Source organism: Cimex lectularius, unplaced genomic scaffold (genome assembly GCF_000648675.2).
Source record: "Cimex lectularius strain Harlan isolate CLEC.00 unplaced genomic scaffold, Clec_2.1 scaffold49, whole genome shotgun sequence".
Taxonomy (NCBI): domain Eukaryota; kingdom Metazoa; phylum Arthropoda; class Insecta; order Hemiptera; family Cimicidae; genus Cimex; species Cimex lectularius.
Genome location: NW_019392644.1, coordinates 1,212,919 through 1,227,033, shown reverse-complemented (window position 1 = coordinate 1,227,033; position 14,115 = coordinate 1,212,919). Strand labels below are relative to the sequence as shown.

The 14,115-nt window shown below is 33.1% G+C and overlaps 1 protein-coding gene across 1 annotated transcript in view; it reads right to left on the bottom strand.

Annotated features, from left to right (window-relative positions):
- The window catches only part of LOC106670052 (microtubule-associated protein futsch), a 126,727-nt gene extending 113,624 nt beyond the window's left edge, over window positions 1-13,103 (bottom strand). Inside the window, 1 exon segment of the mRNA XM_024230379.1 lies at window positions 13,003-13,103. The gene's annotated coding sequence lies outside the window, so the exon portion shown is untranslated.
- Window positions 13,104-14,115: the final 1,012 nt, after the last annotated feature.

The window sequence follows — 14,115 nt, the reverse complement described above, 5'->3', positions numbered from 1 at the left end:
GCTCAATTCATATATATGTGTACACGCATATATACTAAACAGCCAGATTAATATAATTGAAACTCGATGGATTACTCAATGTTTCACTATCGACCCTCTTACACAACACATTCACGCTAATAAATACACTCAATCTGGATTTAATCTATCAAAAATAAATTTGGTACTAAACTGAGTTTTGTGGGGATGAGCAATTGTAGATTATTTAAAGTCCTGTATAAATAATCTTATTGTCGATGGATTACTCAATTTCCATCATCAGCCAGAAAAATGGCAAAAAGGAGGGAAAACTCATAAGGTGGGGTTGAGATAGGAAGTTGATGTTCGAGTGGATCGAGGTCACGATAGCTGAAGTGGTAGAACAGCGGCGTATCTAGCCGAAGATCGTGGGTTCGAATCCCGCTCGTGCCATTAACTTTTTTTCATCTCAACTAAAAACCTTAATTAATTGTAATGACTTAATTCTACTCTTCAGACGTCACACACTTACCCAGAATACTTGATGTTCCAGGGGGTCAACGGCCCTTGCTTTCACGCGAATAAATTAAATTCATTCCAATAATTTAATACAAAGCGTGTACTACAATAACGGACATGTTGGGGTTTTTATGTTTTCCAAAAATTTCTTATTGTTATTTTTATCTATAAAGGTCTGGCAGAATGTTTATTTTCATTTTGTCAGATTGTGAACTTTTCATTTATTTTTAAATTTTATTGAGCCTTTTTGTTATATTAGCCTTTATTTTATCCTATGAAAGGAAGTTAGTGTCCGAGTGGATCGACGTCACGATAGCTCAAGTGGTAGAGCAGCGGCATATCAGGCCGAAGTTCTTGGGTTCGAATCCCGCTCGTGCCATTGACATTTTTATCTCAACTATAAACCTAAATTAATTGTAATTAATAAATACATTCAATTTCAATTTACACAACTGGAAACCGATATCAAAGCTGAGCTTGTGGGTTGAGCGACATCATTCTACCACTGAAGGACTGTATGTTCAAATTTGAACAAATCACAATCATCCTAAACCTATTCTCGCAAAATTTGGCATAAGTACTACATACAATAAAACAACTCTGTTGCTTCCAAAAATCGGATACAGGGAATGCAAATGACGGCTGTGTTGAGGCGGTGAGTTCGAGACTAATGCTGCGAGCACCCTTGCTGTAGTTGTCGATGCTCCATTAGTGATTGATATTTCACAGCCCTGCACAACCACAAGTCTCATGTCGGGTGGCGGCATTCCTACACATGTACATCCTCAATTAAGTGAGACACATCAAGCAGCCTATCTCTACATTCCGGACACTTATTTTTGAGCCGAGGTCCGCGTATGTCTCAGTCATGCATGGCCAATTTTTAATCAGGTGAGGATGATACCTCTCCTACGATTCAGATATTCCAACGGCCACCTATCAACCGTGCTCTCTTGATACGCTTCTCTGCCGACTCGACCCGACGACACGAGTGTTCTTTGTAATTATATTTTTATTGCATTTTTAGCATGAGTGGTAATCCAGAGATTGGGACGTCCCGGCCTTAGCCGCCTCGTCCAACTTTTCACCCTCTCACTTTTGTCGGAATGCTCGTTCATAGTATCTCTCCGACAAGATCCCAACGAGAGGATCCGCACAGACTAATATTTTATAACTACATACATTAAAGCGGATTTTTAGAAAACCAACACTCAAAAACATGTAATTATAATTGAACATGAGATTATTCTGAATTACAATTATTTCTGACCATCCTTCATATCTCAAAGTGATAATACACGATTAAAAGGATTATCATGTCAAAGACGGGTGTAATATTTTACATAATGAGACAATATTGATTCGCTGTCACGCTACAGGAGACAGTGTTTTGGTTCGTTTATGTTACCACATGATGGATTGGCTAAACTCATGAATTAATTACTATTAGCATTAAAATTTAAGATATAAATTATGTATTACTGCATGTGAAAACTATGTGTATTAAGTAATAAAATTGTTATATAGGTTATTGAGGCCAGAATAAAGTAACAAAACTGTGCAAGAACTTGCGTAAAAATATCATATTTTATCCAGTCGTAGAGCTGGAAGAAAAGTTACGCCCGACAAACCACGGTATAAAAATCACAGAAATGACTAGACGAGTTTTTTCTAGATTAAGCACAGCTGCAAAAACAACTTGAGAACTAAGACCAAAAGCGCTTTCCATTAGGCGCAAGAGCATCCTCCAGATTGCACGACTCCAAACAAAAAGCATTTGTTTTTAAAATATTTTTATTACTATATAATTTTTGTTTTTTAACATCGGTAAACTGCATTAACAATCTCATAGTTAATAATAGTGATTTTTTTCTGATTTGCAACGTTGTAGTTTAATAAATTAGCCGTTCTCCTAAAAAGATTTATCCTAAAAATGTTTTTTGGCTTTTGCTACAATTTTTAGCCTTCCATCTAGCCCGCCTATGCTGTTTTGATTTTGATTTCATTATTTATCTATTTATTAGGTTTTGACTATTCCCTCAACAATGTAGAATCGAGCTCAACTTTGGATATTGGCGATGTGTTTTTAAGTGTCTGAGATAATTTTCGCCCACCAATTTTTTGGGTTTATTTACAGTTTTTGAGTGGGAGATAGTAGCTTTGAGCTCTGGGATTTAACTTTTCTCTGAACTAAATAAAATAAGTACAGTCCTTCAATTATATTTTGTTTAATTAAAAAAAAATCTTTAGGCATAGAAAACCATACTATTGCTATATATTCATAGATTTTGCCTAGTGATGGATCGACCTTCCTGTTTGTGTGTGATAAATTCTGATTCTGACCTACTGCCTGATAATTACACACATATTCATAGATTCTTTGCTTCCATTGACATCAAGTTCAGTTAGTTACTTTAGCAAACAGAGTTACACATTCTCATATTATCATAGATTTTTGTTATATTTCCTCCTGTGGTCTGCGGGGTGATAAACATATTGATTGATACCTTACCTATCGTGCTAGTCTGCCTATACTCCCTGATGTTTTGTTATTTCAGGTGCGTTTCAGCATTTTGCCGTTTTCAGTGATTGGGTGATTTCTATGGGGTCTACATTGAAGATGGCGAAATGCTGAAACGCATATGAAGTAACACAAATAGGCGAGGCAAATTAGGTTGATAGGTAACTATAAAAAAAAGAAGGTTTTATTGTTTAAATAATTGTACTATGCTCAGTTTGTTGTGATTAGAGTGATTCCTTCCTGATTAATTTAAATTATAATATCTCGTTATTATTATTTATTAGTGTGTTCACTCTAAAAAATGAGTAATATATCAATGTTCCCATATTATCGTGACAAGAAAAATTTATCATCTTCCCTGTGTATAAATATATAAATGTATTGAATAGTCATAATTTTCCCTTATTAACAATTATAACTTATTTTATATTTTTTTACACCAGTATTAGATATATATATATACAATTTAAGTTTTGAAACGTTGTACATTTATATTTTCGAAAATACGAATGGGATGGTAAACTAACAAACGATAAAACAAACACAATAAAATTCGATAAAAGCAACGTTATCGGTGAGTGTGGACAAAAATTTATTGCCACAATATTTATCTTTTGTAAATAAATAATATATCTGGAGAAACAATCTATTTGTAGTTCTATCAAACGGACTTTTTGTTAAAAAATAAACTTTTTTTTAAAAAAATAATTCAATGAAAGCCCTAAAGAATTTTATATTATCGCCACAGTTTTGAAATAAACAGGTATCCGAATAAATTTGAAGGTAGCAAAATATAATCGAATGTTTTTTGTTTTTATTGTTAGAACTTATATTAATGCTCCGTAGTCTAGACAACGAACGAGATTTTTTAAGGTCAAGAAGTTCCTCGTTTTTCGAATAAGACGCACGAAATGGATCAAGCTTTTACAAAAAGAAACTGAAGCGGTTGGTATTCTCCAACCATCTCCAGCGGAAAAGCCTGTGTTACCTTATGGACGGCGTAGGTATTAATTGAAATTGCCCTATCACATCAGAATTTGCGAAATCCCAAAATCTGTTCTATTCATGGCGCTTTTGCTCTTTTTTTCTACTTTGGGTAGATTCATGAGTCAGCCTTTCTTTTGTGATGTTATCCCTGTCATGAATTTTCAATCCAAATTTTGGAGTAAACTTGGATTTTATTGATAAGAACCTTGAACTCAAGAACTTCGAGCCGCGAACTTAAGGGTGTTTGAAGCATATCGAGTACTCCACCGTAATTGACTGATAAGAATGTAATGTAATAAGAATGTATTTAAGAATGAGTGAAGGTTTAAGTTCAAAATTAAATGCGTTGGGACCTGAAACGACCTTGTCGAAAGCTCCTAGAGCTAAAAGGAATGTAGCTTAAATAAATAAATCAATCAATAATCCCAAATGATTGATGGATAAAAGAGCGGTTACTTACCGTCAAACCTCCGGCACTTAAGAACACCTCTCCAATATCCCAATTTTAACCCGATTCTACATTTATAAAAGCATTGGTAAAAATTGACAAAGGTGTAAATATAAAAATTAATCGAGGATAGGTAACAATAGGCGGACCAGATCATATGAAAATGGCCAAACAACAATGAACAATTGTGCTCAAAGACAAAAACCATTAACATATTTACGAATAAAAGGGACTTCTTCCAAATTTTGATGTTTGATTTTTTCGAATTTTTCCTAACTAAAAATAATAATTATAAAAGCTCCTACAATAAAAACTGTCCAACCCGCGACTGAAGACGCACCCAATAAGTAACCTAATGCCGGTTGTGCATGAAAGCCTTTCCTTGGTCCTACAGCCTGGGTTAATTACACATCTTTAAATTTTTAAATTTAAAAAACTTTAAATTGGTAATGTTTTTCCTAATTGAAAATTGAAGCATATATTTTTTAAGACTAATCGATTAGAAACAGTAAGACACAGCATGACGAACATTAAGGTGTTGACACAAGAAGTGACATTCAATATGATAACTGAAGTCTGGCTTATTAAACTAAGTTTAAACCATTAGTCAACCAATTTATTTATTAATATAGAAGGACAAGACGCTCATTTACAAAGATACAACAACAATAACTAATGTAAAGTTATAAAAATACCTAGACATATACTGTTCATATAAACGTATAATGCTGCTAATGCTATGGTCCCTATTTTATTTATTTATTTTTTTGACCACGCTACATTGGTCAACGGCAGTCTTCTTTCTTAGTTTTGCATTTCTTTTCTTAACTTTCTCGCGTTTCAAACCTTCTTTTTTTACAATTTCCTAAGCCTAGGTGGATCTTGAGTGATCTTTTATGATAATACGGTAACCAACTCTCTCTTTTGTTTATCGTACTGCAAGCCTCTCTGAACTTCAGGACATCGTCAATTGTAGAGGAAATATTACAAATAGCAAACACAAACGCACAAAAATTCAAAGACTAGATAAAAAAAACACGATAGTCTAGTCAGCGTTCGTATACCACAGAGTACTCGATATTCCTTGGGCTAATTGGGGGTAAACCCTTCTAATCCCGCTAATAAATTACTTATACGTGCCACAAATCAAAATGCAAATACATTCGTTCCCATTTTACTTCTTAACTACTTAATGATACACAAATCAATTGTCAAGCAATACAATTTTTTTTAAAGAATTGTTTTTACTATTTAAAAAAAAACTTGTCGAGCGTATTTTTAGTAATACATTTAAAAATATATTGAAAGTATTTGATATTTATATTTTCGCATGTTCATGTTTAGCTGAAGAAAACATTCAATTAATTAGTTTTCTTCTGAAAGTAGCCTGTTTTTATTTGTACGAATTAATATCGTAAAATTATTATTCGTGTTATTAATAGTATTTTTCTTTAAGGAATGTCATGCTATCTTAGACGGGCGGTTGGCCATGGTTTGATCACTTTAAAACGAACAAACCAAATATTTAACACAAGCCTCGGTATTTCTCGTCCCTTTCCAATGCTGGCCGAGCGGAACACTGTTAAATTAATTGCCAGCAGCATTTATTACCGGTTGAATGAACCCTACAGCAAAGGGGTAAATATTAACTCATCCTAAGGCGACCGTTCACCGCGAATTGCCGATTTTGACAAGCAATGCTCTACTTTGGAGAAAAGGCGGAAAGTCACTTTCGGGCCGCGTTGTCCTTTGGTGACTTACAAATAGATAGATCAACTTGAAAGCTATAGAATTAAAATTTATTTTAAAAAAATCATATCAAATAAAACAATGATGTGGCAAGAAGCCAAAGGTTCGCTTAAAACACCAGGACTTAAGCCAGTAAATATCAACGAGTAAGGTTATGAAAAAAAAATTTGAAAACACTCACAGCACGACACACAACCGTGACACATCTTCACAGAAAACACTCACTTTGAGCCCTGAAGATGATCTAAATAAAGATCGAAACGTCGGCACGACAAAGAAAATGTTTTTCTAAACCTACATCACACAGGGCCGCATCTCACGATATCCAAATAATCAATTCTAAAATTTGTTAAAATAAGATTGATTTGAAAAAAGTTGGTTTTACACGAAAAAAATGTTTGCACATTCTCTAAAAAAACGCAATAAAGTCATTTTATGTTTTATTATTATAACAACGGTTTACACTTTACTACACTTTGATCTTAGCCACGTTTTAATTTCTTAGATCAAATAAATTAAATTATTAAAAAGGGAGGATAGCCTCAAGGACCTTGTTCACATTGGTGTCCCCTAGCTCCGGCATTAACAAAAACTATTTATATAAATCAAATTGTTAAGCCCATCTGCTCTACTGTGCGAGAACCCCGCCTGGAACTATACTTGCACCACAAATATTGAAAAAATTCACTAAAATCGACCTCCTATTTGATCAAATGAAAATGTGCTGGGTAAAAGATAAAATCAACACCCAACAACATTTTTTTATTATTGGCAGAGCATAAAAATCCCACATTTCGAAATGTAGGCATCTGCAACCTTTATATACCTCCTGGAAGCAAGCAGAATAAAACATCCTAATGAAATAACTGATTTTTTAAACTTTATTAATTTATTGCTTATCAATTTATTTATTGCAAATATAATTTATTTTTTGTAAGTTGTTAAGTAAGTTGTTACTGTGGTTATTATTGTAGAATTGAATATTTATACCTGTACTTTGCTATTGTACATATATTTCTTCTTAAACTCTTTTTGATAATAATTAATTTATGGATCATTAATGAAACGTTATATGTTTATACGTTATATGTTTGTATGTGAAAGCTGAAATTGTAAGTTAAATGAAGCCAAAATTTCTTGATTACTGTTTGTTTGTGGTTTTATCTATAATTTTGCCACAACTGTATACTTTGCATAATCATTAAGTATTATGAATGTCTTGTCTTGGTGCTCTACAAGTTAGCAAACATTGTTACAGGATGAAATAGTGTCCCGCCACTTCCCCTGCTTTTATACAACTTATGTATTTACATTACAATGTAAATTTGTAAAATATATAAATAATAATAATATTAAACAACAACGTTATGTGTTTTGTTTTTTTGCTAACCCTGTTGACCATGTACAAATTAATCGCTAACCCCATAAAAGTATGTACATGAATTCCAAAGGCAAATGGTCGATTTGCGAATTTTTATTAATTGTTTGTGATTAGTTAATACAAACTATAATGTAGTTAAAAAACGCCGTCTTGATCACAGCCTTATCTTAAATTACCTGCAATTGTGTGTACTTTTGTGCTTTTTTAACTATATAGTAAACAACTTTTGTATAATGACCCATGGATACGACAGTTTATCAAATATAAACTATAACACACTCTTCTTTCAGGTCAGATAATCCAATTAGGTGAAAGCGTGTTTTACCTATCGGTTAACCCTTGTGTATATCGCGAAGTAATTGATAGACTCAAAAGAAATACGTATTTTTACTTCAAAGACGACTTGATCACAATCTTATCTTAAAGTGAGAGTGAGCTTGCGCCTGTAATGAGTTCTTTTTCACTGTATAGTCAGTGATAAAACGCAAGGGTTACTACAGTTTTGCTCATTCAGAGGTCAGACATTTCAGTTGCCTATCAGCGTGTCTGTGGTTTGTCCTTCTCCTAACTAACTAGAAATGGAGCTTCATAAACATACTCCCAAATTCCATCTTGCGGCATAAACTACAGCCACATTAAACAAGAACTGGATACTTGGGTAACTAAAGCACAAAACAAATAGTGAGAACGTAAACCAGGCCAACTTGTAGAAAGAAAATATCGTACGCAACAGAAAGAAATTTTCGGAAAAAACCTGATTTATTTACTGGACACGTTTCAGAAAAGTAACACCTTAAAAAATGGACTATCGTTAATTGATTTAAATCGATTATACCTAGACAATAAAACATATTATCCTATGGAACGTCTACGCAATAACTATGGATGAAGGTGACTGTATAGATCGTGGTACCATACACCTGAGATTTCTTTACTTCATAGAAACGAAAAATCTTTCAAGAAAACCTTAAGTAGATGTACAATAGACGAAAGTTTATGTGCGAAAGAGAAAAATCCTTACCACTATAAACTGTTTACTACACGTATACACTGACAAACGTACGGTCCATTACAGCTAGTTGGACTAGACCAGTGAAGGAGACTAACAAATATAAAAAATAGTTGAATAATGCGGCCATGATGCGTCGTACAACTTCATCACAATCTTATCCTTGAGTAACCCGAAAACGAGAATGTGCTTTGTGAATTATGTATATTTTTTATCTGTATAGACGACAACCTCTTGTATAACAGCTGAAACCTCCATGGGTAAAACTGTTTATCACATTTCTTCCAGTTAGAATAAAGCATGCGCATGCTTTGTCCTATCTGCTAAGTTTTTGACCTATAAACAACATTGCCAAGTAAATTATGGTCTTGTAAAAAGTATGTGCTTGAACATGCAAAGTCAAAAAAATCTTTATGGGAATGTCTTTTCTTAAGTAACATAACTAACATAAAGTACATATACTTAAAAGGTAATATGTAATTTGCAGTATAATAGTTTAATTATTCCTGGATGCGATCTGATTTCAGTCTAATACTTCCGATGGTGTGCTTGCATTTGTAATTTGATTTTTTATTTACTTTTGATATTCAGCCAAAAACGCCCATTTGTACGACAGTTTGTAATCTTTCTGATACTCTACTTGTCAGGTTAGATACTCCTATTCGTTCAAAGCGTATGTGCGCGTATGTATTGTGCTTCTGCGTGTGTATATGTATGTCGTTTTTTAATAGTTAATAGTGTCTTGTATAAATAAAAGGTCCCTACCTACGACCTATCAACGTTCGAATATGCTAGACCACAGGTCAGATACTCCAGTTATCCGAATGTGTGTGGTTGGTATGATGTTATTTTTCTTTTTACTTCCGAAATAAAAATAAATTAAAGTACAAGTGTTGAAAAGCCGCTCCTGGGTTGAACCTGACCACAGTTCTGATACTATTCCTAAGTTATGCACTGTGTTTTATACAAATGTAAGTGTGTATGTTTTAACTTATAGTTAACAAAGTTTTGTTTACGGGCTGAAACACTCATGAGCACGACAGTTGAGCACAATTATGCTACTCCACTTCACAGGTAAGGTATTCCAATTAGCTAAACGTATGTGTGCAAATTTGTGGTGTTATGGACTGGGCTTCTGCGAGTGCATTCATATGTCGTTTTTTAATATTTAATCGTGTCTTGCATAAATAAAAGGTCCCTACGTACGACCTACCAAAGTTCTGATATGTTAGTTTGCAGATCAGAAACTCCAGTTTTTCGAATATGTGTGTTATCCACTACCTGAACAGATATGACGTTCTTTTTCTTTTTATTAAGAAAATTAAAAAAATTATAGCACAAGTGTTGAAAAGCCGTTTCTGAGTTGAACCTGATCACAGTTTAATACTAGTACTTAGGTCAGATACTTCAATTACTAAAGCGCGCGCGTGCTGAAAGCTTGTTCGTGTAATGAACAGTTCTGTCAATGTACAAGTGTGTTATTTTTTTAATAGTTTATAATTTCTATTATAGATGCTGATATGTGTATGATATAGTTCTAAGATGCTAGTTTACAAGTCGTACTCAACTTATCCAAAAAAGTTGTTTTTCTATGCGTGTTGTCCACTGTGACTTTGGTGAATAGGTATAGTTCATAGTAGAGCTGAAAAGACGTTTCTGAGTTGAACCAGATCACAGTTTGGATACTAGTCCATACGACAGACACTAAAATTGCCCTAACTGCGCGTGCGGCTATTCGCTGATATTATGAGTGCATATAAAAATGTCTTAACTTTGTAGTATAAGATCTGCAAAACACCTATGTTTGACCTGCTCCAATTTCTGTGCTCTCTCACACGAAAATATTTTTGGATGTAGTATGCTTGTGTCTAACCTGTTTTGTATCAGTTTTTATCTACCAATTAACAAATGTACGGGGCTGAAAAGCCATCGCTGGAATGTAATGTAATAAGCGTTCTTACCGGTATCGTGTGAAATCCGAGAGAGAGAGAGAGAGAGAGAGAGAGAGAGAGAGAGAGAGAGAGAGAGAGAGAGAGAGAGAGAGAGAGAGAGAGAGAGAGAGAGAGAGATTTTAAAATAAACCTAATTGTGTATTGCTTACAGAATGGTTAAAAACTGGCCATGTATAAACAATATAACCAAATCAAAATAGCTATATGAGGAATAACTGTAATATCAGTAACGACCAAATTACATAAAATATATTATTTTACTTTACTTAGTTGCATTATCTTATTTAATGATTTGGATTGCCAATATGACAAAAATTGTCAATACATTAAGACTTTTCTGTAAAAGCATATTCTGACTTTCTTTAAATATAAGTGAAAAATTTATTAGAATGGTTAAATTATTTAGAGAAGCTTTGAAAAACATTTTGAAAAATTGTGTCATTAATTTAAAAAAGAATAAGCAAAAAGAAAATTTTTCAACAGACAAGAAAAAATGGTTTTAAGTTAAAAGCAACCCTTGCTGGCCTTTTCAAAGGGAGGGGATTAATAGCCGGGGGTAACCTACCCGGGTAGCAACAGCCCTCATCCCTGGGACACTTCACACTTTGCTCCATTCGAATTTAATCTTTTTTCCTTTTTCCTCCCTTTTTAAATAAAGATTTACTTTTTGAGATTTATCAAGAAATCTTGGAAAAACGTGATGTTATTGATTCAACTTCCTGCCGTCCAATTAAATTCTACTGTGCATTTTGAGAATCAATAAACCATTTGATGAATAATAAATAATTTATAGTAGTTGATTTTTGATTAATTACAATGGGTGAAAAATGTAAAAATATGTAGGAGATCGCAAATCAACACTTGTTTCAACCACAAATAAGTTATACATATATTGGACTAACAAAAGTTAATCAGATTTTCTATGGTTATTTCAATCTTTTCTAATCCGAGATAGGATTGAACAAAATCATGTGTATATCTGAAGTATCGAAAGAAAGCATATTTGTGATACTTAATGAAACTTGTTTTTGGAAAAAAAAAGTCCTTTCCTTGCCTGGAAGAAAATTATCTGATGAAAATATGCAAACATTTGACTCCGGATGCTAATAAATTATAAATCAAAACGCAGCTTTTAAAGATTTTCATCTCTAAGCCAAGTTTGGTTTTCTATTTTCCAAATATACTTAAACACTTCTCTTATCAATAGATTTCGTTTCTAATCTCCTCTGCAAGTCGCTAAGATAACTTTATTTTAGTAAAAAAATTCATCAGTAAAATATCGACTAGATTTTTTTGCAATACCGCAGACACAACGCGGACTTAACCAAGAGAAGTTTTATTTATTTGGAGGGATTTAGAGGTAATCCTTTACAAACGTTGGAATTTCGTCTGATCACACTATTAACTATATACTACAGTACAGTGAGTTGTTAAATTATTTAAAAAAATTTAAGTATGCAAATCCTAACATTTTAAGTGGTTATTTTAAAGGAAATTTGACCGTATTTTAATAGCAGAGGTACAAAATGGCCTTCGATAGTAACAACATTTAACAAGGACGTTAACATAACAATCCAAAAGAGAAAATACGTTTTGTCCTAGGCAGGATTTAGAAAATTCGCAACTAAGCTCGTCCAATAAAGGTCGCACCGTGTCAGTTATAGGGCTTACCGGTGAAATCTATTAAACGAAGCCAGCCGGCTTTATTTCCTGGTTAGGAAAATAAGTCCGACAGTTTTCATTTAAACCGTTTAACCTGCTGTATTTACAATCCGAGGAAATTAGAACGTAAAATAACTGATTTATCACTTCTTTTTTTTAACTAAAATTTAATTAGAGGATATTTTGTATGAGTGTAAAGTTTATTCAATAATAACGTAACGTCAGGCTCCAATGTTTATGAAGCAAGCATTTTCTCGCGAATTTATTACATTTTAGTTAACATTTTAAATTTTTAATAAAAACTTTTAGTTACGGTTGAGTTACACTAATCTGAGTGTTATAATTTAAAAAGTATCTATTGATAATGCTTGTGCTTAGCTAAAATGTTAATATGAAGTGGATTAACAGTGATTAACATTCTTCGTATTGGATATTTAGAATTTATTCAAATGTGTTTTCAAAAGACAGTACATGTCAGATGTATTTAAATTGGTGTAGTTTCTTTCAAAAGAGGTAAAAAAATGAATTACTTACGGCTTTTATATAATTGCTTTTTTGAAGAGTTCTTGAAAGGAAAAATGATGAAAAATTAATTCACTGTTATTCACTTTCAAAAGCGACAAAAGAAAACAAAAACTAAAATGTTATCAAAAAGTTTAACACTACAATATGAAAAGAAAATTAAAAAACTACGTAATTGTTAATATCGATCGTCAAAATCACTTATCACTAGGAAACTACCGACGATTGGCCGTTGGATGTTTTTGGGGACACTAGCTCGCTCGTTCTACTTAGTGTATAGTTCCGAGTACTTACTTGTTAAGAAGTTGTGGCGAGAAGACTAGTGTTTTATGGCCTTTTTTTAGTTTTTTTTTCTATGTGTTTTATGTGTGGGTGTACGGTGATGCTGCCTTAACGAAGCCTGGCCAGGCAATGGCAATGCCGATGAAGGGAAGCCGGCTGGAGGCAGTGCACTCCAGCGGGACCCCCACTCAACAGTGTCCAGGTCAGGGTGGGGTGCAATTTGTACAAATATGCATTTTAATGTTAGTAAAAGTTATAAAATTATTAATGCTTAATAGTGGGGAAATTGGAAAGGATAAATGATAAAACGGCCTATTTGTCGCGACTCATCGATTTCCTTTTCTCAAATAAAATCTTAGTTGATTTAGTTTCATGAAAGTACCTGACCTACACGAATTTTTATTATTTAACCTTAATTCACATTTCACCTCTTTCTAAAATAGTCCAATCGATTAAACATTAGACAAAAACAATTCGACTTTCCTTAACGGTTTAGGCACAGGGCGTCTACCATGCTGCAGTTTCTACTAGCAGAAAAATCAATACAATTATTGACAGGTATACCATTATTATAAGCGATAGTTAGTTCATTTTCCCGTCATTCACATAATTTTTACTAAATATTTTTCGTAACCACAGTGACTAAATCGCTAGATTTAATTAAATCTAAACATTTAGTACATTCATATTATACAAAAATGATATAAAAATATTACATATTTTGAAGACTTATATTTTTCATTTGTGAATTGCTTAATTTGAAATTTCTAAGAAGAAGATGATACATTTATTCTTTCTCAATAGTTATTTTTGATCCTTCAATTCTCTTATTATCTTAGATAGTGTCACCTTATTATAATTTAACTCATTTATAATATATATAACATATAATGATTATGATTATTCGGATCACTCTCAACACTACACGCAAGAATGGCACAATTACGCAGAAAACAAACACTTTGAGCTCTGAAGATGATCCCATAAAGATCGAACATTGGCACGATAAAGAAAATATTTTTCTAAAACCTACGTCAAACAGACGGCATCTCACGATCTCCGAATAATCATCGACTAATGGTCACTAATCACCACACATATACTGATTATTTGTAGATCGTGAGG